This window comes from Hylaeus volcanicus, chromosome 4, assembly GCF_026283585.1.
Source record: "Hylaeus volcanicus isolate JK05 chromosome 4, UHH_iyHylVolc1.0_haploid, whole genome shotgun sequence".
NCBI classification, from domain to species: Eukaryota; Metazoa; Arthropoda; class Insecta; order Hymenoptera; family Colletidae; genus Hylaeus; species Hylaeus volcanicus.
This window is the reverse complement of record NC_071979.1, coordinates 19,727,900-19,752,587: the sequence shown is the minus strand read 5'-3', so window position 1 is coordinate 19,752,587 and position 24,688 is coordinate 19,727,900. Positions and strand designations below refer to the sequence as shown.

The 24,688-nt window shown below is 41.8% G+C and overlaps 1 protein-coding gene across 6 annotated transcripts in view; it reads right to left on the bottom strand.

Annotated features, from left to right (window-relative positions):
* The window catches only part of LOC128874590 (uncharacterized), a 77,759-nt gene that overhangs the window by 27,999 nt on the left and 25,072 nt on the right, over positions 1 to 24,688 (bottom strand). For 5 of the 6 annotated variants that reach the window (XM_054119442.1, XM_054119447.1, XM_054119443.1 and 2 more), the window contains one exon: positions 12,704 to 12,769. The gene's annotated coding sequence lies outside the window, so the exon portion shown is untranslated. Of the gene's footprint in view, positions 1 to 1,916; positions 2,054 to 12,703; positions 12,770 to 24,688 lie in introns of those variants that run through there. The other variant, XM_054119446.1, reaches the window with a different exon arrangement.

Sequence of the window (24,688 nt, the reverse complement as noted above, 5' to 3'; positions counted from 1 at the left end):
ATTGTCTAGTGTTTGAAAATTAGGAACAAGTAATAATTTCCATCGTTATTTATAATCAGGCTAACATAGTCGTTTCACTTTTACAAGCTACTTAACCCTTTCAGACCTGGCGTCCACAATTGAGGACAAAAAATTAAAAAATTATCAACACTATCGTTCAGGGCGAATATTTTTTTTTTGTGCACACGAAGACAGACCAGTTTTTCTCGAAAAGTACGCTATTAGGATTTTTTTTTTTATTTTTCCTATACTACTTTTAGTCCGAGTTCGCTCTAAAAATTAAATAACATTAGTACGAAAAAAATAATAATTCATGCCTAAAAGGGTTCATTCTGTAATTCGCAGTCACTTATAGACTCATAATTGCCACCTAGCTTTGTAGTCACTTGTGGGTCAGACAGACATAGTCCTTTACTCTATACTGGTCAGTAATAAAGTCGTCTAGTTTCATACTCGATTGCAGCTAATCGAAGCTACTGAAGTATAATCAGTCAGTCTTTCCAGCCAGTTAAGCTCGCAGTTCCAACGAACCGGTATTGTTATTTAGCAACGTGAGTAAACACATGCAACGAATCGGTGCTCGAAGTTATTACGCAATTCACCAGCCGCGACACCTTTAATCTGAAAACGTCCTTTGTTCGAAAGTGTCGCAATTAGAAAGCAACGTCGTTAACCATCGACCAGGTGGTTCCAGCGAAGCCCACGAGCGAGAGACTGCGATTGCGATTCGTTGACCCCGCGAAACGAGTCACATTGCTGTTTGAAGATTTTATTTGCGCTGTTCCAGTTGCCAGGAATCACGATTGATCTCTGACATTTCAATTGCATTTGAATTTCGTTACGATCGAGGATCAATCGCAATTAAAAATTCCATTTAACCTTTGAATACACAGTAATTTGATTCCAATTAAACGTTCAATTTCTGTAGAATTCAATTGATTACAAATGCCAATGACCAATGCCCCTCCTCTGCGACATACCATAGAAAAATTCGCACGATTTGATCGCGTGTTTTCGCGAAAAATTGCGAGCTTCAGCGGTAAACTTTTCGTTGAACGCTTTATCTCGTGGCGACTAATGAAAAATCAAATGCGTCGGGCGGAATGGCGCTCGGCGGCTTCGAATTCCGCCGCGCGGAATCCTCTTACGCGTTCGTCGCGGCTACTTATCTGCCTACGGAATCGTGTATCGCAATGGTGCTGCGCTTTCCTTGAAACGGGGCAGCTACAGAACGATCGCGGCACGCTCGTTTGCCCCGCTCGGTTCGCTGAAAGTCTGAAAGCCAACGAAGGCTACCAGTGTACTCCGAAACGGCGCATATCGCGCCCCCCCCCCCCTGCCTTTCGCGTACCCGCGCGTGAAACGTCGGACAATAGCGAAAGCGTGGATCAAATTTCAAATTTACGGTGATCTTGGAATCCTGCTCGAGGTATGCAGGATGTTCGAGGACTTGATTTTATGTTACATGTGTATTATTATATTGTAACTATACGTGACTATAAGCGACTATAATTGACTATAAGTGATTACAAGTATAGCTGAGTACAAGTCACTAACTTGTAGTAGTAGCTGTTCTTTGATTTTAAGGCTGTACGTGCCTATTATAGACTATAAGGAACTATAAATGACTATATGTGACTATACGTACAGCTGAGTACAAGTTACTATCTTGTAGTAAAAGCTGTCCTCTGATTTTAAGGCTGTATGTGACTACAAGACTGATCCACTTTAACAAACGTATTGTAGTATTGCCTGTGTTCAATGTGGGGTCTCCAATTCATTGCTAAACTTCTTGACTGTGACTGAGTAACTACAACTACATATAAGAACAGATAACTAATCGCCAAGCTGCAAGACTCTCCATACTTGAGAAACTATAACTGATACACTGACTAATCAAAACTAAGAATATTTACCCTAAATTCTTGCGGCCCAAAACGAGTTGGATAATTAAACCGGATATGTATACGACATTGCCAACTTTCGTCAGGTGTCGAAAACCACGAGAACGACTGCATCGCCGACTAAAATGCAGCTGCAACTCCACACCGTGCATCTCTGGCGACCAACTGCGAGAGAAGCACGCTCGGGAGGACCGTGTCGCGGTTTACGGCCAGCTAAATTCCTCTGCGACGCTTCAAGGTGACGCGTTTAGTATGCTGGCATGGTTACCGATCGTTTTATTCGAAGCCCATTTAACGCGTTAATGCCGGCGACGTTGAAGCTGAGCATTTTCTTCCGACCATGGATTATCCGGCACTTGTTCGCCATTGGACGAACGACTCGACGAGGACGATACGAATTCGCGGGTCGTAAACGAAGTATATTCGTTGCATTTGAGTGGAACGAAAAATTGTCGGACTTTCGAACGATAGTCAGAAAATAAATTTATTCATGAATACGTTACTTTTGAACTTTAATTCGTGGATATTTTATTTCTGGATAAAAATGTCTGTCGTTTCATCTCGATTTTATATTATTTCAAATTTACATCGAAAAAGACTATAGCATCGCAATTGACTATGAAAGAGTATGACTATATCAGCTGGGTTCTGGTTGGGAGACTTTAGTTGACTGTAAGACTAACGTGGAATCAGTGGCTGTACAAGTGACTATAAATGACTATAAACGACTAGAAGCATTGTCTTTTAATTAAATAGATTTCTGTCCTTAAGACTCAAATAGTTCCTTTCTCCAAGCGCAGAACCAGAGAAAATTTCCACTCGAATATTTCCTGCGATTCGTAGAACGAGATCAGCGTGGTTAATGTGATATCCACGGACGGAGTTTGCATACAAAGAAGCAATTACGTTATGGGGTAATTATTCGTCGAGGGGATTACGTCGAAATTGAACGCGACCGTGTTGCGGGTCCGAAGGAGTTTCGAATAATCAACAGAGACAAAGGACTTTCCGCGGGGGCACTAATGTTGCTTAAAGCGGTCGGTGTAACTCCTCGTTAAAATCGAATTACACTCGAATGCGCCGCGCCCGAGTGCTCTCCACGCGGGTCGTCGTATTTTTTCCCCGACGGCGTGACTTTTGGCCAGCGACATAAATTATCCGCGGCTCGGGCTTCGTATAAAATATTTATCGAAATCTGCGACACGATGGCGTAATTTTACTTTATAACCTGTAAAAATCGTTCGTGAAAAATTGCACGCGTTTATCACGAATATTGCATTTCGTGTATCGACGGATGACATTCGCACTCCGTAATAATTTTATTTATTTCACTTCCGAAACAGTTCGCAACCGATTAGGATAATGCATCACGCGGAGTGTGTTTACCGCGCACCCCACGGTTTATGAAATTTAGATTCCAGCTGATGTTTGCCAGATCAGGATCACAGGAAAGAGGTTCACGAGGTACTCTTTGAAAGAAAGTAATGATGTAGAAGGGGGGAACGACGTAAGTGACTCTGCGACTAGATGAATGTCTGGTCTCTGAAGACTAGGAGTGGCTGATCAAGACTGACTGAATCTACTTGGGTAGCTACGGCTGTTCATAATTGACTGTATGGCATTGGGAGATTGTATAACTGGTAATTAGGAACTTTTATTGACTATATCTGACTAGAACTAGGTGACTTTATGACAGGGCTTTGGAGACTAGGAGTGGCTGATCAAGATTGACTGAATCTTCTTGAGTAGCTACGGCTGTTCATAATTTGCTGCACAGGATTTGGCGATCATATAACTGGTAGATTAGGAGTGCCTAATCAAGACTGGCTGTGTGGCGGCATCGGCGACGAGCTGACGCCACGTTTCCGGCTTATATTTATAATAATTATGTTTAGTTTTAAATGTTACGTCTGGAAGAGTGAATGGAGGTGCGTGTTGCGTGACAAGCGTCGAATGAATGTTTAGATTATTGGTTCGAATGTCGAGCGGATGTTTATATGATTGGGTCGAATGTTCCTTTGGGTGAATGCATTTATTTAAACAGAGTGCAAGCGTTGTGAGAATGAAGGAAGAATGTCTGCGATGCTTGGGGGAACGAATGATGAGTCTATAAGCTAGTCTAGGAAGAGAAGCCACGGAGTACGGACGCGATCGTTCCATTAAAAAGTCTTAAAAAGCACATGAGTCTTACTTATTTTCCCGTCGGTCACTACAGCTGAATCTACTTCGAATCCACTACAACTGACCATGAGTGCCTATATGAGAGGATATCATCGATCACTGAAGCCTACGACTCAGTAGTCGAGACTGACTCAACGTATTTCATCAAATGCGCTCATCAAAACGGTCGTTCTCGCTATTGGTATTTTGTTGCCGCAGAGATTTACGATAAACGGCTCGCAAGGCGGATACGTGACTGAAATTAGCGGTGACAGAAAAAAGCTGTAAACGATTTAACAACGGTTTCTAACGCGTGGATTACTGTTAGACAGCCCATCGAAGAAATAGTGGGATTCCATGGCGCTGGCAATTGCACGGTCAGAAAGAAACAACTTCCTGTCGCGTTGCGGCGAATCAACGAGGATCGCGAGTGCCCTCGTAGCGAGCCTTGATTAAAATTGATCGCAGCTTTTTACTCGAATTTCCCGAGCGCATAGGATTAATGTTACAAATAACGATCGCCCAGGAGCACGTCTGCTCTTTCTGAAATGGTAAACCAACGTTCTCATTCTGTTGTAGCTTTTTTACAATAAAAACATGCCTACGCGTATAGATTTTTTACTGCAACGCACTAACAATGTAGTAAAAATTTAAACATTGCAAATTTCTATTTATTGGAGCGAACCACATTTTTTAATACTTTGCATACATTTCGAGAAAATGCTTTACAAGCCTTCGCAAAGACTTTCACGGGATTTTTTGCGTACTACATATAACGATTTAATATTAAAATTATATGCAAAAAATAGCTTGATAAAAATGTCTTCATAGTTTTCGATGTATTTTATTCCAGACTGGACTATACGTCCGTGCTATGTGATTCCTGTCGACGTTGGAACGACTGAACAAGAAGAGTCGCCTCCTCCCTCCTCCTATTCCCCTCCTCACCCACTCCCTTGTCAACCTTCAGGCGAGATCGCGTATTGTACCCGACGAATCCCTTCAGACAACAATGGCCGTTCGCGGAAGAAGCCAACGACAATCGAACGCTCGACAAAAAAGGATCCACACTCGCCGGTAGATCCTTGGATCTGCTTATACCGCAGCATATCCCTCGAACGTCATACGAATATCGATGTCGTAGTAACTTTATCGGTCGTTTGCTATCTTTGGATTATTGGCAATATTGACTACGCTCGTATTATTACGTTTGCAATATTCGAAAAGTATTCGTTCTATATTCAGAGTCACTACAATCTGTCGTAGAAAGTAATCGCTTACGCTGAATCATCCGTTATCTTGACCTGAGCTAATCAAAAACGAAGGGAATATTAATTGGTCCCGCGAGGAAGTTGAATACGATTTATTTTTGTTTAACGTTTGTCGATCGCATATCTAAGAAGGTAGAAAATAAACTGTATAAATGGGTAAATATTGACGCGAATGTTTTTTTATAAATAAATCAACGTTTCCACGACATTTTGTGCTGTTCACTCAGTGACTTCAACGATTCAACATAAATATTTCCAACTATGTTATTTTCTTTAGGTACATTGTATAAATGTACGTTAAAATCTATATTTAATAAAAAAAGCAGAAAATAGGTGATGCACATGCATGAATATTAGTATGCATTTTTTTTTAAATGGATTGATGTTTCATCTACTCTTTTCACCAGCACCGTTCGCTCTTTCATAATATCGTTTACGTATTAAAATCGCGATACCGTTGATGGATTAACGTTGCTCCATAAACTGACTATCTCAGAACCTATCGACTTTAGGCTAGATCAATAAATTTATTCCCCTAACCCAGACCACTCCCTCGGGTACCTCGCCTAAGTTGTCGAGCTGCACACGTTCGAAAAAAAACCGGTTACGTCAAGAGCTCTAACGTGCACGCTCATATAACGTACAGGTAAAAAAAAATAAAAAAAAAAAAGAAATGCGTGAGATCATGAGTTCCCGATAACGGTCGCTTACGTCAGTCCAGATCTCAGATCGTCGAACTTCGGCACAATCGTTACAACGTCTATGCGTGTTTTAATGAAATTAGTACAGGAAGTATTCGATTAAATTGAACTGAACTAGGAAACTGGTTGAAAACAGGACCTCATGGATGCAGAACTGAACTTCGTTTCTTCTGCAAAGGGCAAGGTTCGTCTGAAGTGCTATTATTTAGCAGATTCATATGCAACACAGACGCTAGTACGTATTAAGAAATAATGGAAGAAGAATACAGAGAGAATAGATCACATTTATTGCAAGAATAAATAGATCCATTGCTCCTCGCTGATAAACCATTCAGGATATAATCACATAACAAAGTACCATTTTCCATTGTCCTCCTAAAATTATCGACCAAAACCTCAGAGAATCTCTTAAGATTTCTTCAAGTCTTCTTCAAAGACCTACAGATGAGATAATAAGAGATCCATTGCAATCAATTTATTCTCGCCACACCAGATTGCTCTCCGTTTCCCTTCCCACTGCGTGTGTACCAATTTAGAAAGCTGAGTAAGAACCTAATAGAGATGTCTAGATGAAGAGTTTCGGAGTCTCCAAAGAGGATGTCATTCGGTCGACGTAGGATCCAAAGTTGGACACTTTCTAGAAGATAATCTCATCTCGTAACGACAGATTGAAAGTCGTTCGAGCCGTTGCTTCCTGGCCAATTTTCGTCCTCGTCGAGGGTCCAATTAAAGCACGGCGCATGCGCTAACAGGAGACGCGTAGAGCACTATCATGAATCTAAACACGTGACCCGCGAGCTAGCCTGAGCTCCGAGTGTTATGTAAATCAGGGGACAGGACAGAGGTCGTTCGCATCTCGTTCGACCAGGGACGGGCAAAATTTTATTTTATTGGAATAATAGTTAATGTATGCGGACAACGTGCAGGAATTCATTCGAGACGCGTACTGAATTGAACTGGCCATTTTTCTAGGTGGCCATTGTCGAATATTCCCTTGGATAAACTCAAATACAATTTTTATTTAACGAACGGTGAATGATGAATTGTTTAATTTTTTTTGTTAGATTCCCTAGGGGGGGGGGGGTCGCTTTGAAAATATTTTTATACTTATTGTTCGAAGTGAATTCGAACGAGAGAAAATACTTTTAATTTATTCGCGGGGTTATTACAATTGAAAGAAAGATTTAATTTAACCACCTTCCCCTAACGCGTCATTAGAAACTCATTTAATTTGATGTTTTGGATTATCGATTTCATATTCGAATTTTGTGAAAGTATGATCGCAGTCCTGGTATTTTAACGGAAACTTCGATGTTTCTAGTATTAAATGATCCCATTGATCCCCGTTGGTCCCGTAATTTCAATTTATCAGTGTTCCGAACGCGGGAGCGTACTTACCAAGAAAAGTAATGCATTACGCGCATTAAGCAATGTAAAAGAACCAGCAATGAAACTTACGTCTCGATAATTACTGTCATAATTAATTGCACCTCCATTGGTGCTTTCTCCGGAGGTAATGGAATTTATTTCTTCCTCTCCGCTAGACGTTTCCTCGGGCTGATTAAAGGATACATTTGCTCTTTGTGAGGCAACACTCCGAAGAAAAGCTATTTTTCATGCGGCGCAAAGAAGGCTGTAAGCTACGATACTTACGATAGGCTCTGATGAAGCTATTAAATGTAAGGTCATGTAAAGGTCATTTCAAGTTCACGGCAATCAATGTCATCAAATCCATCCTGAAGTTAGGTATTGTACTATGGAATTGAAAGTACATGGCACCATTGAAAACGAACATCGAAGATTAGTTCGTGTCATCACTGTATTTTTAATATCGCGACATATTGACCGTTTCCAAGATGAATTCAACAATGTAAAACACTGTAACCTGTGTCCTTAGATATACGCAATTTATAATCAAACAATGGCAACTTTAAAATGTGCGATATACCCCCAAAAAGTTTAGCTCCTTGATTCGATCTGAGACTCTACCAAAAGCACCACAGAAAATAGCTTATCCTTGGAGGTACGCGTTGTTCCGCGAAGATAAACTGTATCGTTCGACGTTATTTCCTGTATCCAATTCCGACAGAGGTGTCCAGGTGTTCCGTTTCGCGTGGCTCACTCTGTATGCAAGAAAATACGATACACCAAGTACTGGTAAGTTGATTATAGGAATTTCGACCACGTTCGGGGTAGGAGTAATTTGTTCCACTGCGCTACGTTTTCGAGCTTTTGTCCCGCTGGTGGCTCAGGACGCTTTTGTCAGGCGTCCATATCGGCGGTCGAATCTTGCCTGCATCGCGGGATAAAATACACGTCCATGGGAGTCTCTCGGCTCTAGTAAAAGGAGGTGTGGTTACGGTCGGAGCTGGTCGACCTCGTTTAGGACCGGTAAAGGCATAACACGAACACACGCTCGCCCGATCGCCGCGCGCTGACGCAGGAACCAGTACAAATCGACCGTAGCTGTCCTGGCTCGTTCCTGCTCCACAGAATGCGTTTCATATACCGTTTCTCTGGCTTGCATTGCTCAGAGGAACGCCCGTCGTGTAAAACACCCCCAAAAATCCGAATCCGATCGTTCGATGCTGCAAAGGAACGTTCCTCCGGTTGTTACAAATTTATTTTTTCAAATTTCTATGAGGTTTGTTCATCGAGTTGACTCTAACTTTGTCCTTTGGGTGGTAAATAGGTTTGTTTCTCAAATTGTCACAAAGTTTGTCCCTTAGGTTGTCACAGTATTATTGTCTCACTTTACGATCGAGTCTCGAAGCTTCGAGGACTCAAGCTTCGAGGACTCAAGCTTTGAGGACTCAAGCTTTAACTCCAAACTTGAGAACTCAATTGGACTCAAGCTATACATTTAAGCTTTGAGGACTCAAGCTTTAACTCCAAGCTTGAGAACTCAATTGAACTCAAGCTATACATTTAAGCTTTGAAGGCTCGAGCTTTACGTCCATGCTTTGAAGACTCAAAGTTTATATTCAAGCTTTGAAGACTCAAGCTTTACATCCATGCTTTGAAGACTCTCGCTTTACATTCAAGCTTTGAAAACTCAAGCTTTTAGGACTCAAGCTATACATTTAAGCTTTGGAGGCTCGAGCTTTACATCCATGCTTTGAAGACTCTCGCTTTACATCCATGCTTTGAAGACTCCCGATTTACATCCATCCTTTGAAGACTCCCGCTTTACATCCAAGCTTTAAAAACTCATCATTTCAAGCTTTACGAATAATTTTTGAAGACTCAGGCTTTGAACATCACAGCTCTGATTGAAACGACTTGAAAATACAACCTCCATCCGTGGCACAGTCCCGTGGAACGCGGCGACCTTCGACGCGCAATTGACTGACATTTCACGCGATTGGATGGATTCATTTGCATAGCAGGAAACGCAAGAATTTCTCCCTCAATTCTACAGCGTTTCTCACCGAGAAACGAGCTGCTGGATTCCCAGCGTATGCTCTCACCTTGATACCGTTCGTAGTTCGAGCTCGGAAGTTTGACTGAGGCGAGGAGGATTTCTAATTTCGTACCCTTTAATGGAATGAATCTCGCGTTCATTCTGTTTCCTCTCCTATTCTTCCTCTTCTGATTGTATAGGGAATTTCAGAAACAGGTGAACGAGCTTCGAGATGATAAAATGTAAAGCGAGTGTGGGATTTGTTTAAAGGCGAAGAAATACTTTTATGAAGCTAATTAGAAAGAAGAAGTCCATGTTCTTGATAGTCCTTGTAAAATAATGTTCTTCGAGTTGCTAACCATTTTGTTGTATCCTTTTTTGTCCACGCCATTCTGCTCCTGCAGATTATCAATTGTAACCACCAAGTTTCTGCAAGCTAAACTCCTCAGAGCATCATACCCGTTGGGACTAGAAAATGTATGTGTTTAAAAGATAACATTACTTTTATGAGGCTAATTAGAAAGAAGAAGTCTTTGTAGAGTCCTCTTGTCCATCAAGTTGCTACATATTTCGTCCTTGAAGTTGCCACTACTTAATCCTTAAGATTACCCATTATGTCTTAACAATTTTTACAAATCGTGTCTCTCTAAGCTTCGTTCCTTCCATTAATTGAACTTTTAGCTTTAATTGAACGGTAGATACAAAGTTGCATCGGTGGAGCTTCTAAAAGCAACCGATACGGTTTTACATCGATCACAGGCACCGAAGTCGAAGCGATATCCAGGTGAGATACGCGCATATTGTGCATTACAACAGCAGATAAAGTCGTACACACGCGGAGCGATGGTCCTGAAATTCCCTCGTTCTTATTACGAATTTTTCTTGTTACCCGTCCCGACGCAGGGGACGCCGGGGCGTTTCTTCAACTTCGCTCGGGAATTAATGCGATAACTTGGGAACTTCTTCAAGAATGAAAACTGCACTCCCGTAGAACTCGTTCAAATAAACTTAAAGCCGGGAGTACATTTCTCTGGCGCCGTTTGCATGGCAGATTTTCCTGTTGCTCGAACGAAACTTGAAACACGGAAACACTGGCGAAAGATAATCCAAGGACTGTCCATAAATATTGTCCCCTCGATCCGAGAGGACTTCGCCAACTCTGTTTATAACTTCGACTATGAGTTATTTAATCTATGATTTAAACGTTTCCGAATAATTAAAATAGTAATGATCACTTTTCCTTTGAAGCATTCAAATGGACGTTTTCATCCTCTGTAATGGGTCCTTATAAAATTGACAAATTTCTAATATGAGTTGTACACTGACAGGAGTTGGTAAAAGTTCCATCAATAGTCGTGTAAAAAACTGAAATTTGCAATTGATGTAATAACACGTGTGTTTGATTTTATTGCACGGAGATTAGAATTGAGATAGAAATTATAAAACGATAGCGAAATTGTAAAATAAAATAGAATAAAATGAAATGAAATAGAATTGAAAAATTAGTAAATGTGTTATTGATGTAATAGCACTGAAGTTAAAATTGAGATAGAAATTATAAAACGATAGCGAAATTGTAAAATAAAATAGAATAAAATGAAATGAAATAGAATTGAAAAATTAGTAACTACTCTATAAATAGCTTCTAAATATTAGAAAAGACCTAAAAAGGTTTGCGCTAACAGACTGATTAACGAATTAAAATACGGAAAATCCTCATTGCAAACGATTCTACGAATCTCGATGGCAACGCTGAATAATTGGAAACGAAGAACAAAAAGAGGCAACGAACGCCGAATTCACGCGCCGTTTCCTCGACACCGTGGCGTTTTTAACGCCAGCATCTTTCACTTTGAGAGCTAGAATGCGCGAAGTCGACACACGTAGGTGATGCCAGCAACTTTCCCTCGTAACCCTACGATCTTACGTGTCTGGTCCCGTTCCACGCCTTGGCCAGCGTTACGAGGCAATCAACGACTGAAAACGAACGAATTAACGCTTTTCCTGGACAAAAACGCCAGAAGAAGAAACGAAAGTATCGTGGATCTTTCGCGAACGCAAAAAGAGAAACGGTACTCTGCCCAACTGAGGAATGAATGACTCGTGGAGAACTTAATTAGAGGAATTAACCGTGAATAAATATCTGAGATACAGGAACAAATAAATTCTTTTAACGAATTCGCGTATTCCATTCCTTAACTTTTATCAAAAGACTATCTGAATTTCCGTGTAATTTTACTATTTTTACGAATGTTTGGTAAATGTTTTCAGTAAAAATACGCGAATGTTAGGTGAATGTTTTCAGTAAAAATACGCGAATGTTAGTTCGAGGAAAATTCCAATATTCTTTTAGAAAATATAAATAAATGTTTGCTGCATCTTCCACACGAAAAGCAAGTTTGTGAGTGCAGGCAATTTCGAAGAAGAGTTTCCATTATTCAAGCATTTAACTTCGATGCTAAAATTACGTTTGTGTCTCATTACTTCAATTCTACGCATCGACTCGACTTTGTCGAGTGCGTCTCTTATCGAACTCGACGCGTACAAAGTCCCCCTTTCACGTAGATTCTTGAAAAACTCGCGATTACCCGCGATCATCGACAACAACGTCCGCTGGATCCTCCTAACAATCGCGAGACCTCGATCAACGTAATTTGGAAAGCGGCTCGTCGTGGAGCTTTTGCGGCATCGCCTCGAGGAATATCAGCCGTTGCAAATAAAGAAACTTTCGTGCCGAGAGTCGTAAAAATTGTGAAACGCGTCGACACATTTATTTCTAGCACTCGCCTGGAGAACGTAGCCGCCATTTTTGACACGTTTAATGCACTAGGCACCGAAGTCGTAATAATTTATGAACGTATAAATTGATTTTTACGAACAACCGCATGGCGATCGACTGAGCAAATCGACGATACTTGGATAAATAACACGTGATAGGTTTTTGCTCGTGGATCGCTGAAAAGTCACGATGATGTGTGGTTTAACGAGATGGGTAATTTATTCATCGTCGGCACGTGTGAGTAGGTTCAATCTATGTATGCCATCTTCTGGTACAAACAAAATTAGAGTTCCATTCGTTTAGTAAGTGTACGGATATATAGAAAGATAAACAGGCTCGTAAAGAACCGACTTTTTCCTGTGATAATTGGATCACTGACTGTAAATAAAAATATGTAAACATCAAAGAAATACATCGTGTGTAATGTATGTACGTAAATTCACGGCGATAGAATAGTTTATGGTATACTAAAATGTTCTACTTACAAACTGTAACTAATTAGTGCTGCCCCCTTGGGGGTCCACGAACTTGTTGGTGTAGGTCCTCGAGCTCTGAAAAAAAGGAAAAGGAGCATATATTGATACAGTGACAAAAATAATCACTCGAAATAAATAAATAAATAAATTGATTAATGAAAGCTTGGACTTCGAGACACTGTTATCTTTGTATGTCTACTTGGTATATGATTTCAAAAAGTAACAGAAAAATACCATCGATAGATCAGAATCATTCTTTTTTCTTAACCCAAACCCTTTATCCGTTCGTACTCTATACAATTTGGCCAAGTAATATAAAAATCCCGTTGAAAGAACAAAAGAATGTTTCCCAGGAGACCTGAAACCAGGTTCGGTCGCGAGAAGACCAGTTCCTGGTCCTGAGCGCGTCTCGTTGGCGAAAAATAAAGACGAGAAGAGCGAAACAAAACGCGGACACGACAGGACACGACGGACTGGACGCGTACAATAGATTTTTATCCCCTTTCCCATAGCTTCGAAGCGACCGCGTGTCCGCGTCCAATCGCAGAAACGCCTGGCGTTTCTCAGACTGCGCATCCCGGATGCCTCGAGTGTTCTTTAAACCTGGAACTCTTAAGTGGGACTCCGGCGATCTCTCCTCCCCTTCGCCGCCAGCACCTTAAATGTAATACAAATATCGTAGCTTCGCTGTCTGTGCGTGTTCTCCGAAATAAGAACGTTTCTTCGGCTCGTTTCTGCAACAGTAAAGTTGCTGGAAACCCCAAGGCATTCGGTCCCTTTTTCGGAGCTTTGCAAGTAGCGATTCCGGACCTGGTCAGGGACGAGACTATACTTTTCCTGTTCTAGGGGCCACAAAACGAGCTTTGGGTATATACAGGGTGTCTCAGAATTAATGTAATAAGCGGAAATCGAAGCTGAGACGATTCTGAACTAGAATTTCTTTTGCAAAAACGTCGGATGGCGCTTCGTTTTTGAATTATTAACGAAAAACCACCGACCAATCAGAGCGCTCGAGTAGCGCGCGCTCAGACATTACACCAGCCTCTCGCGATTGAGCGCGCGCTACTCGGATGCTGTAATTGGTCATTGCTTTTTCGTTAATAATTCGAAAACGAAAATTGTCGTTCAGAATAGTCTCAGTTACCCCCCACTTCCGATTCTTACACAAATTCTGGGACACCCTGTATATTTCTACACTGCTCTACTATACTCTTAAATCGTAGATTTTAGGTTCGTACTGTAGGAGACTAGTCTTCTTTGGAAATTAATCCTTGGGAAATAAAGGACTGTCTTGATTCTTCCTTTTGCAGTCTTTATATGCATCCTAAGGATTAAGAAAAAGTTGTTCCAACTGTGTATATCCGTGTTAAAAATGGCGCTGCACGTGGTGGAATGGAGAACCATTTCTGAGAAGTCTCGCTAGATTTAAAGTCTTATAAATAAAGATTTTGAAATATCTAACTATAAATATATAACCAGGAAATCAAAACAAGAAGTGTCTTATAAAATTAGAGACGATAGAGCTATTATTGAATGATAAATATTCCTTTTTTACTATTATACATAGAAGATACCATTGTGCTTCCCTTAACGTCGCAGTTTAGCGCTGCCTGATTGAGATAATAATAACATAATAATAGCAATAATAAAAGCACAGCATTATTATTGAGTAGATAAACCGAACTGAGAATTTAATAGCGGCCTGCAGTGGCGTTGCCGCCAGTAACGGTGCCCCAAACGCAGAGCGTCGAGACGAAAGTGGCGACCGATAGCGCGAAATTAATTATTGCTCGATAATCGCACAGTGCTTCGTCTATTTCCTTTATCTCGCGTAAACAATGGCCGCCAGCGTCCCGATACCAGCCCCAGGCACGCTTAGAAAACGAAACACAAGATACGTCGTCATTTATCTAGCCACCGTGGTCATTCTTCTTCTTGTATCTCGCAACCGGGCTCGCGCTCGCCTACCACTCGATGACGAAGAAACTATTTCCGTCGTTATTTATTCCTCCGGTCTCTGTTTTCGCGAAAAAGGATCAACCTTGGTCTCTCTTTGGGCTTTCGATCACTGCGGATTCGACGGCGCCAAACATGGCTCCGTTCGCGTCGATGACTCTCTTGAATCGGGACGCCCTGTATATGTATGATACAAGAAATTGAAAAGCAACAACTGAAGGTAAAAAGAAATTGAAGCTCGGCACAGAAATTATTTTTGGAGGAGCTAAAAACTGACGAGTAATAATGATAATAGTAATATAATAATAATATAATAAAAATAATGTAATAATAATAAAAGAATAATTTTTTCTTGTGGTTAGTTCAGGTTTATGTATGTATTATAAGTTCAATTAGTTTTAAGTGACGATAACGATAATATAATAACAACATAATAAAAATAATATAATGATAATTATTGTTTCTTTACGGTTTGTTCAGGTTTATTCGTTTCTAAAGGGGATCCAGAGATAGCAACTCGGGAACGTCAGAGTGCCCGTATCATTCAGTAATTATTATACTTTCGCGACAAATGGGCTTGCCTAACAGTATGGTTGCAAACGAGTTAACTTCGTCTCTGCAGGTTGCGAAAATTTCGAGGTTGCGCGATAGGGAGCGACGTCGAAGTTTTCCGCGAATAGTTGCACAGGAAACTGACGATGACCGCGATAGATCTCGCAAGTATTGTGCGACGAAACGCTGTAAGAGCCGAGTTTCGAATGAACTCGAACGAAACGAGTGCATTTTTCACGCGTTATTACTCGTCGTCGTAGATGAATATCATCTAGAGAGGAAAAGTTGTTCGAATAAAAGGTCTCGAATAACCTGAGTCGTCTATATTCGACGGTAAATATATTATATATTTATTCAAGGTTTACTCGATCTTGGAGTAAAAGTACAGATAAAGATGAAAAGCTTATTCGAAGCTGAAGTTTTTTTTATTTTTTACTGGGTTGAAGGTTTCCCTCACCTCTGCACGCAGTTCTCGAGTTACGGATCGCCTCGAATCCAAGCAATTGGAATCCATGAATAATGACATGAATTTTTATTACTTTCTATCGATTCGTCTCGTCTCCGACTTTCTTTTGAAGCTGACAGGTGAACAGGGAGAGTCTATCATTAGCAGCGATCGGTCACGAACGTGATCGCGAAACCTCTACCACGACGTTACCCCAACTATGTATATTCACCGATATTCCATCGCAAGTAACGATTAATAATAATTATAAAAATAAAATAGACAAACTTTGGATATTACTATTTACATTTTTAATTCGATTCAATATACTCTGAATGCTGCATTAAACTCCGTCGATCATACCTGTTAACTTTTAAAATTGTCTAGAATTCTCGATTTCTGTGTTGATAATAATACGATAATTTTCTAAGCATGGAGATCCTCGGCCTGCGCTCTTCGAAGTCTGCTTTGGGCTGAAACAATTATAGTCGAATGGGAAGAGTTAGCCACAGACAGAAAGCGGCCCCAGCGAGAGGCGCTTCCAGGAACGGGTGACATAGTAACCAGGTCCAGTTTTTTCGCAACTCTCGCGAAACCTCGTCCATCGCAGGTCATGGAACCTGGCATTGTGAATCGTGAACTTCTTTCTGAATCAACGTTTCCGGGATCGCCGTATACGCGGACGATCGAGTTCCGGTTGCCCGACCAGAGTCCACGGGACGCTCTCTAAGCGACTTTTCCCGCCCCATAGGCGATCTATTCAGGGCAACGTCGCGACGGATCGTCCCAGACCAATTAGAAATCGTCCCTGTTCCCGCTAAAATGGATTTTAACGCTCTGCTATCCGTATGACAAACTCCTTCCTCTATTAAGGACGTCAACCATTTGTTATTTGAGTACCTCGACTCTTTTAGGCACACGATTATAAAAGAAAAAGAAAATTCAAGCTCCACAGGAGAACAGTGCCAATAATCTTGTATCAAACTCACTAACAACTTAGAAGTAATTGATTTGCATACATTTCTGATTCCACTTATTGTACTTTTATCATTAGTTCATAGTATTGCAACATGAATGAAAAACTTTAAACAAGATAGTAAAGCTAAGCAAAAGGTGGGATAGTTTTTAACCCACCTACCTGATCCTTGATTCTGTCATCAGAATGTTTAGAATGTTAGGTTTTTCATTAGAACAGATACGTTTCATTATATTTCTTTATATTCGGTATTTCTGTTTTAGATGGTAGAATGCAAAATAACCTCTAAAATGTACAAAACTCACAAATTAGATTTGTAAATTTTTTTTTTATTTTCTTTGCAGAGCACAGATCGTCCTTTAAGTTTGTTAGTCGAAGATTAATATACAGTCAGTCCCATAAGTAGTCGTACCTTTTGTGTCTGTTAAAGAAATTTTTTCTAAATCAAATGATAGGCTAGACGATTTCAAATAAGTTTTTCATTATAACTACATATATACACGAATAAACTTTGCACGTGGATATATTTATAATGAAACATTTATTTGGAAACACCAAACTTGTCATTTAATTTAGACTGACTTATGGGATTGACTGTATATCATCTTGTAAAATCTCTTCCTAAATTTCCCAATATCAGAGCATTCAATTTCACTTGTATCAGTAACCAAAAATTAAAAACTGGAAAGTTTGAGCTGATTGTGACGCTACCTGTGATTAATTATTGCCTTATGGCTATCGTACAACGCGGCGTTAAAAAGCCTCTCGCGGTACTTGCTCGATCTCTTCCGGCAACGATGAATTTCACAGCGAAATATCGCCCCAGGTTGCTCGACAAACAGAGAAATTTGCACGTCGGACGTTCTGGCGCAATTTTTCGTTATTTTTATCAACGATTAAACGAGCCCCGGCCCGACCCGTTGGTTCCAATTACTCGGGTTGCTGGGAGTGAAATTTAAACGGGGTTTTAAAACATTCAAGCGTTCTCTTAATCATCGTTTAATCACCGACTCGCGCCACTCATGAATTATTGAACGCGGAATTTAGAAATTTATGTACCGCGAGGCGTGCGGCGGTCCGAGTAATTCCAGATTTGTTTTCTTTTAATTAAGTCACGTCCATTCGGAGGACGATTTCTTTGGCCGCTGGGGACGACGCTGTTTCCCGAAGTTTTCGAACTGTGCTGCAGCGAGCTTCTTTCGTGGCCCGTACTTCGAAGTTTGACGTGTGATCGTCGAGTTCGCGTCGATTTCTGTCACCGGATTTTCGCAGCTAGTAAATATAAGAGCTGTAAATGTCGAGAATGATCGATCGAAGAGGAAGGCTATTCTGGCGACAAGGTGAATCACGTGGCGATTGGAAGGAAACTATGTCAGTCGATCAAAGTCACGCTACCAATTCTGACACCACGGAGGTTACTATTTTTACACATCGTCTTTGGATTCTCCACGTAAAAACGAATCGAAACTGTAGAATCAAATTTCCTGGTACAATGCTTCTTTTCAAACGATAACGACTCCGAAGCGATGCGGGGCACAATTGCCCCGAGCGTTGCGCGGTGGGCACTCTTCGGAGTAACTTTTCTCCGAAACTAACGTTCCTATGAAAAAACTTTATCGCACCTTTTCGATTCATTTTTCATGCAAGAATTACAAACCACGATGTAAAATAATGTTGCACGTTTGGTTCAAAGCACAAAGGCAATCAACATCCTCTTCACCTCTTTCCCTCTTTGCTCCCAACATGATCGAAAGCGTCGACTGCTCAAAGCGAGAAGATTTCATACGTTCATTTTCAAGAAACTTCAGCAACAACGTTTCCAGCTACCCTTGCTCCTTCTTCATCCCTCCTCCTCCCCCCCTAGTTCCTCAACGAAAGTTTCCAGGCAAAGGAGTATCGATCAGGCCCCGAGAGGATCCCCCTCGACCAGCCAGGAAGACAAAAGAGCCGGGTGTCCGAAGTTCCCCGGCGCTAATTAACGCCGCGACGCGATCCAGAGTACCCAAGAGCAGTCTGCGGATGGGGCGGGACGGCGGGAGGGGAGAGGGGGGGAGGGGGAAGGTATTTCGCGGATATTGGAATTAGTTGGCCGTTCGCGCAACGTAGAATCGAGAACGACCTCATTAGGCGGCCGTTTCTTCTAGCAGGTAATTAAACGCGCGAAGGAAAGGAAAAACCTCCGGTCTGGGTGCATCGGTCGCGAAGTAGGGCTTCGCATTAATTGTATCGCGCCTCGTTAGGTCGTCCCAGAACGGGTCGAGGTGTTTCAGGGGCAGGTAAGAACGGCGATGTCCTGGGAGGAACGGTGGGAGTGGAGAGAAGAAAAAAAAAAGGAGGAAACCGGGTCCGGAGACCTTGTGCTCATTGCCGCGGACGCCGTGGATCGACTCCGGAACAGAGGCGTCACGTGCTGACGCTGGGAGAGAGTTTCGATCATCTTAGAAACGCTCGAGCCTAGTTTTTTTCATTTAACCAAGCTGGGCTTTCGTTGCTACCGCCTTGCCTGAGGAGGAATCTGGCGAAGAGGATGGAACACCGAAACTGGGATGCTGGAATCGTGTCGGAATTGGAATTGTGATGATAGTTAGAAGAGTCAATGATCCTTGTGTATACGTTGGGAATGTGTTTATGATACTTGGTCTGTGGATGGTTTGTATTCTTCTATGAAAAACGAATCGAAAGGGTGGGATAAGGTTTTTCCGCACAAAGTGCTTCGAAGACTGGCTACTGCCTGAAACGAAGCCTCAAGGAAGATAACTACTATTTGATTTATTTATTTTAATCAGTGCGTGTATTATACTTAACGAAAGTTTTATTCCACGTGGTTGTTACACTGAATCCATCCTGCTTTGTAAGCAGACTTAGCCTAGAGCATCTCGGAATATCAGGAAATGCAAAAGACCGAGAAGTTTACTTTTTGATCGAGAGAAGCTTCTTCCTATGTTACGTTTGGTGACAGACGGGAAAGTAACCAAGCGCGGAGAATCTCTTCCGGTTGCCACCACATCCGCGCGAACATTAGTTAGATTCATAAGATATCGCAGACGAAAGAACGTGGGAAGGCGACTCCCGACAGGAGAAAGTCTAGGATAGCCGCAGTCATAAGCGCGGCAGGTCACGTATATATCGTGACGGGTCAGCGAGGCGGACCAATATGACTCGGGCGATCCCGCCCATTTTTCTTGGAACTCTACGCGTAGATCATGCTTCACTGCGTGCACGTGATTTAAACCTAACAGACCTCGACCGAAACATAGAATTAAAAATTAAAAATTCAAAATTCAACTTTTGATCAATTCAACATCTGCAATATTTTATCTGCAATATATCTTACAATTATAAATATATTCTTTCTAAGAATATTCTTCTACTCTATTATACTACCTCTCGAGATGATTGTCTTCATCGAAGAGCCCCTAAATTTCGTTCTGAGAAATAAGGAATGGATGGGCCAATGGTAATTATGGATCGTAATTCATCGCGATAGCGAGCGGTCTCGGAGCGATGGTTAAAGAAACGAGTGGCGAATTCGAAAGGTTATCCCTGACCAACGCTAACGGCGTCCCGATTCTTTCAGCGCATGAAACGTCCGCGTAACCTTTCCCGCTCGAACTTTCAAGGCGACTCAGCCGTGCATTGCACAAAGGCCCGATCGTTCGTGACGCTGAGCCTGCCAGGGAGCGTTCGGGATCCACGTAAAATAAATTATAAGGGGCATTAAAAGGAAGGCTTTCCAAAGATTCAGTACTGGATGCCAATACTCCATGTATTTTAAATTATTATTCAATTGCTATTTAATTTTTTGTTCCTTATTAAACATATACAGTCAGTCCCATAAGTATTCGTACCCTCTATAGGCTTCACGTTTCCAAATCAATTTTCCATTATAAATACGTTCATGAATAAACTTCGCACGTCTATATATTTACAATTGAGGGGTGTTGCATCGATAAGTACGCAGCTCCATTTTTTCAAACTTTTCCCCTTATTGCACCACAAAAAAAAAAGGAGCGTTTCAAATCCGTGATTATGTTCTGATCTGAAAACCATAAAAAAATAGAGTTGCCTCTGATTGCAGCACATCTCTCAATTACGATTTTATTTGGAAACATGACGCATTTATTTCAATTAAACAAATTTCATTAATAAATATAGAGGGTACGAATACGTATGGAAGTGATTGTATGCATTATGTATATTTCCTAATGCATTTTGCACTCTATATAATTGGCCTTAAAACATATCCATCCATCTATCTATTCACCAAGTTCGACAAAATGGATCGCGAAGACGTTACTTCTATCTTTAGCCAATGCCCTAGAATTCTCTGCCTCAGCCTCTCTCGCTTTGAGGACACGTTATCTTTGCAATTATCGATGATTACGCAACGCGTGTTAGCGGTTGGGACTCCAGTTCGAAGTCCTCCGCGTGAAATTTGCTTAGCAGAGGCTGCACTCATCTTGAAAGGTGGCAATTCTCTGTGCTGCGCACTCTGCCAACCCTGACTGGCTAAGTGTGCATCGTTAAAGCAAATAATCCAGGCTTAGTGCAAAACTGTCTGTCACCCGAGCCCTGAGTCATCCTTGCTTGCGTCTTTGAACTCCTCACAATATTTCAAATTGAACGATACATTGATGTTAATTTAACGACTGGCGAAAATTAGTTTCAGAAACTTTACTCAGAGGGGTGCAACCTTATCAAATAAAACCAAAAAAAAAAAAGAGAAAGGTCGTATCTAGAATATTTCCAAGATTAAAAATTAATTTCCAAAGGTATTTTCCATAGAAATTGATGAAAATTACGAACTTTTAATGCTTCTACTCTTCGTGCGATTTAGAATTCAGCAAAACGATGACATAAACCCCCCCTAATATCGCGTGTAGTACGACATACTCCAATATCAGTCTAATTGCTCACCCGGAAGTCGCGAAACCGGTCGATTCAACGTGGAATTTGCCTCGCGTTTCCATTCGATTCCGCGAAAGAAAATTGCAGAGAAAATTGCTGGGATCGCGAACGATCGGGGGAATGCACTCGCGCTCGCTGCGTTTCGCACGCGTGCGGTGTCACTCGCGCGAGTCGCCAAAGAGGTCAATGCCTCTGTCGTTCGCGTTGAATCCCGGCGTTTCCTCTGCTCGGCCAGGACGGTTTCCGCGCTCTCAGTCCCGGTGCCATTGTGTTTCCCCAGCGGTCGATTCGCCAGCTGGCGGGATCGAACAAGACAAATTCCTCGGCTGGCAAGAAACCCGCGCAACAACTTGTCGGATTTATATTCCGATCGGAGCCTAGGCACATTCACTATTCTCATTCCTGCGTGTGACGTTCGAGCGAACCAATATACCGTAAAGTCACCTGCACACCCGCCAATGTTACCCACACACACACACACACATGCCACACTATCGCGTGCATGCACGCGTCTGTGGTGTACTGGGTGATCGTTTCGAATCGCAATCTCGACGAAGGTAAGTTACGATCACCGTGGCCGTTTGGGATCGTCAATCTTTTGATCCGGGGAGGAAGGAGTTCGATTCAAGGTCTTCGTTCGGATAGTGGATAGACGTTTTGATGGCGGCGTGCCGTGGTATTGTGTTTGGAAGGTGAGCGATCAAATGGCAAGCTGAAGATTAAATTCCTAGGATGCGGATTGTGAGTGGTGAATTTTAATGATGAGACAAAACAAAAATGAAGTAAAATGAAACTGTCTTCGTAGGTAAATTAATCATTTCGTATTGATTCGTTCGATAGACTTTCATATTATTTCATGCGCTAGGTTATTTTCAGATTAATTCGTTTCATACAATAAACTGATTGTTTTCATTCATCAAACCCACTGTATCGAGGCATCCGTTTTATTTTAAAAGCGATCGCCTTGTAGCGCGATAGATGCGCGCGCAAGTCGGTGTTGTATATACTAACACCAGAGGGAGCTGTGGACCCGTGCCCAGACACTGGGGGGCAGGGATTCCTCGTGGGGACCACGTATGGGGCAAAGTTCCGCTACGTGCCAGCACGTTTGCCATCGGTTGCCGAAGAAACGCATAACTCTGGCAGGAACGTACATAAACCACGCGAAACGCTCCATTCGATAAAACGTCCTCCCCCTTCCCCCATCTCCTTCGACTGGGACCGTGACAATATTCATCCTAACAGGCAGTGAACACTTTCCATTTTTTGATACTATTCAGCAAAAGAATCAAAGAACAATGCAGGAGGTTAAAACGATTCGCCGTTTACCTGCTCAACTGGTCCCTGGCGAAGTTGCACGAGCGGTGGAATACATATTAATGCCGCGAGTGTTCGCCGACTAGATTCGCCAATAGAAGTTAACGAACACGAAGAGGAGTACCGTTCGTCGTCGGCCGTCCAGGAATCTGTGTCGAAGACTCCGCGCTCTCCTAACTTCCGTTTCGTCGTTACGAACTTTCCTCGGAAACCGACGTCCGTGATTGTTCCTCCCTATCCTTCTTTCTCTTTCTCCTTTTGCGCGAGACCGCTCGATTGGAGCTCGATTAGAACCGTCATTCTCGACGGTAATTGAATTCAATTACCACCGAACCCCTCCGCCTTCCCACCCTGAGAAAACTGAATCGAAACAAGCCTATAGTAAGACGAACGCGAAACGTTGGAGCCTAGATCAAAATCGTTTCTGGTATTTCAGAGGACGCGTACAGGATTGGCAGGTGGCACTTTTAGTAGTGGAGTTTAGGTGAAAGGGGGGCTTAAAAGTTGAGTAAATGTAAGGTATCGGTTTCTTTGGTGGTGGAGTTTAAGTGGAAGAAGGGCTTAAAGGTTAAAGTATAGGTGGGGTAATGGTTTCTTTGGTTGTGGAGTTTAAGTGGAAGAAGGGCTTAAATGTTGACGAAAAAGTATATGTGAGGTAATGGTTCCTGTCATTATGTGGGCTCTAGATTAGGTAGTTCAAGTGGAAGAAGGGATTAATGGTCCGACGTAGAATCGACTGCCATGTAATAATTCTATAATCCCCTCATTTAGGTGAAAGAAGAGCTTTAAGGTTCGACATACAAATGCATGTCAAGTAATAACTTTTACCACACCAATGTTTAGGTGGAACGATAGCTTAAAGATTCAAGATGCAGTCAGCTATCGACCGATACATCTTTCAATCCTGACATTCAAGTGAAAAACCGACTTGAAGCTTCAACACTGATAATTCTTCGAACCTCGTCGCTCTAGTGAAAGAGGAGTCTAAAATAGATCAACCTTCGATGCTCCAAGCCATTCGAAAGTGTCACGTCTACTCATATACTTATTTTGCGTCCATGCGTATCGAATCTAGGTTCGATGGTATAGTCGACTTCCCTTCAAAGAGCTGCGCCACGATAAAGAATCGATGCTAATTACCTTTGGTAATTCGAGCCTAGGCGCGTACGGCTTAATTACTGGGAAAAATGCACGACCGCGTGAATTCGCTCGTAACAAGTGAAAGTCAGTCCCGTGGCGTCTTTTGTGATAGAGCCAAGGTCTCGCTTTTGCGTGGCGCGCGGCATTGGCAGTGGCTCTCGGCCAATCAGGCATCCTCCCGCGCGAAATGGATTATTTGCACGCGTGCCTATCTTTTATCTCTGTCGGCATCGCGTATGAAAAGGCTTATCGGGAGGCTGCTGGGAAAAACTGCTTTCTCCAGCTCTCCACGCCACCCACCTCTCTTCTCTCGTGCGCTACTGTTCAAAAGTCATAAATCGTCGATGATCGGATGACTTCATTACGCTGGGAGGTCTCTTCATAACTCTAGTACCGTTATCGATGACGACAATGACGTTGATGGTGATTCAAGTCGGGTTAAATCAGCAAATTGTGCAGTGGGTTAGAATCATTTATGAATCATAATTATAAATGGATTCTGGTTACGAGATGGGATCAATTTTAGCTTGAATTTTATTCAGGGATCATAATCAATCATAAGTTACGTCAGAAATTCAATTACACTTATCAACAAAAATCAATTCTGAATTTAATTGTAATTATGAATGAAAATCGATTGTAAATTGAATTAGAATTACGAATAATAATCAATTATGAATTGAATCGTGATTTTTGAATG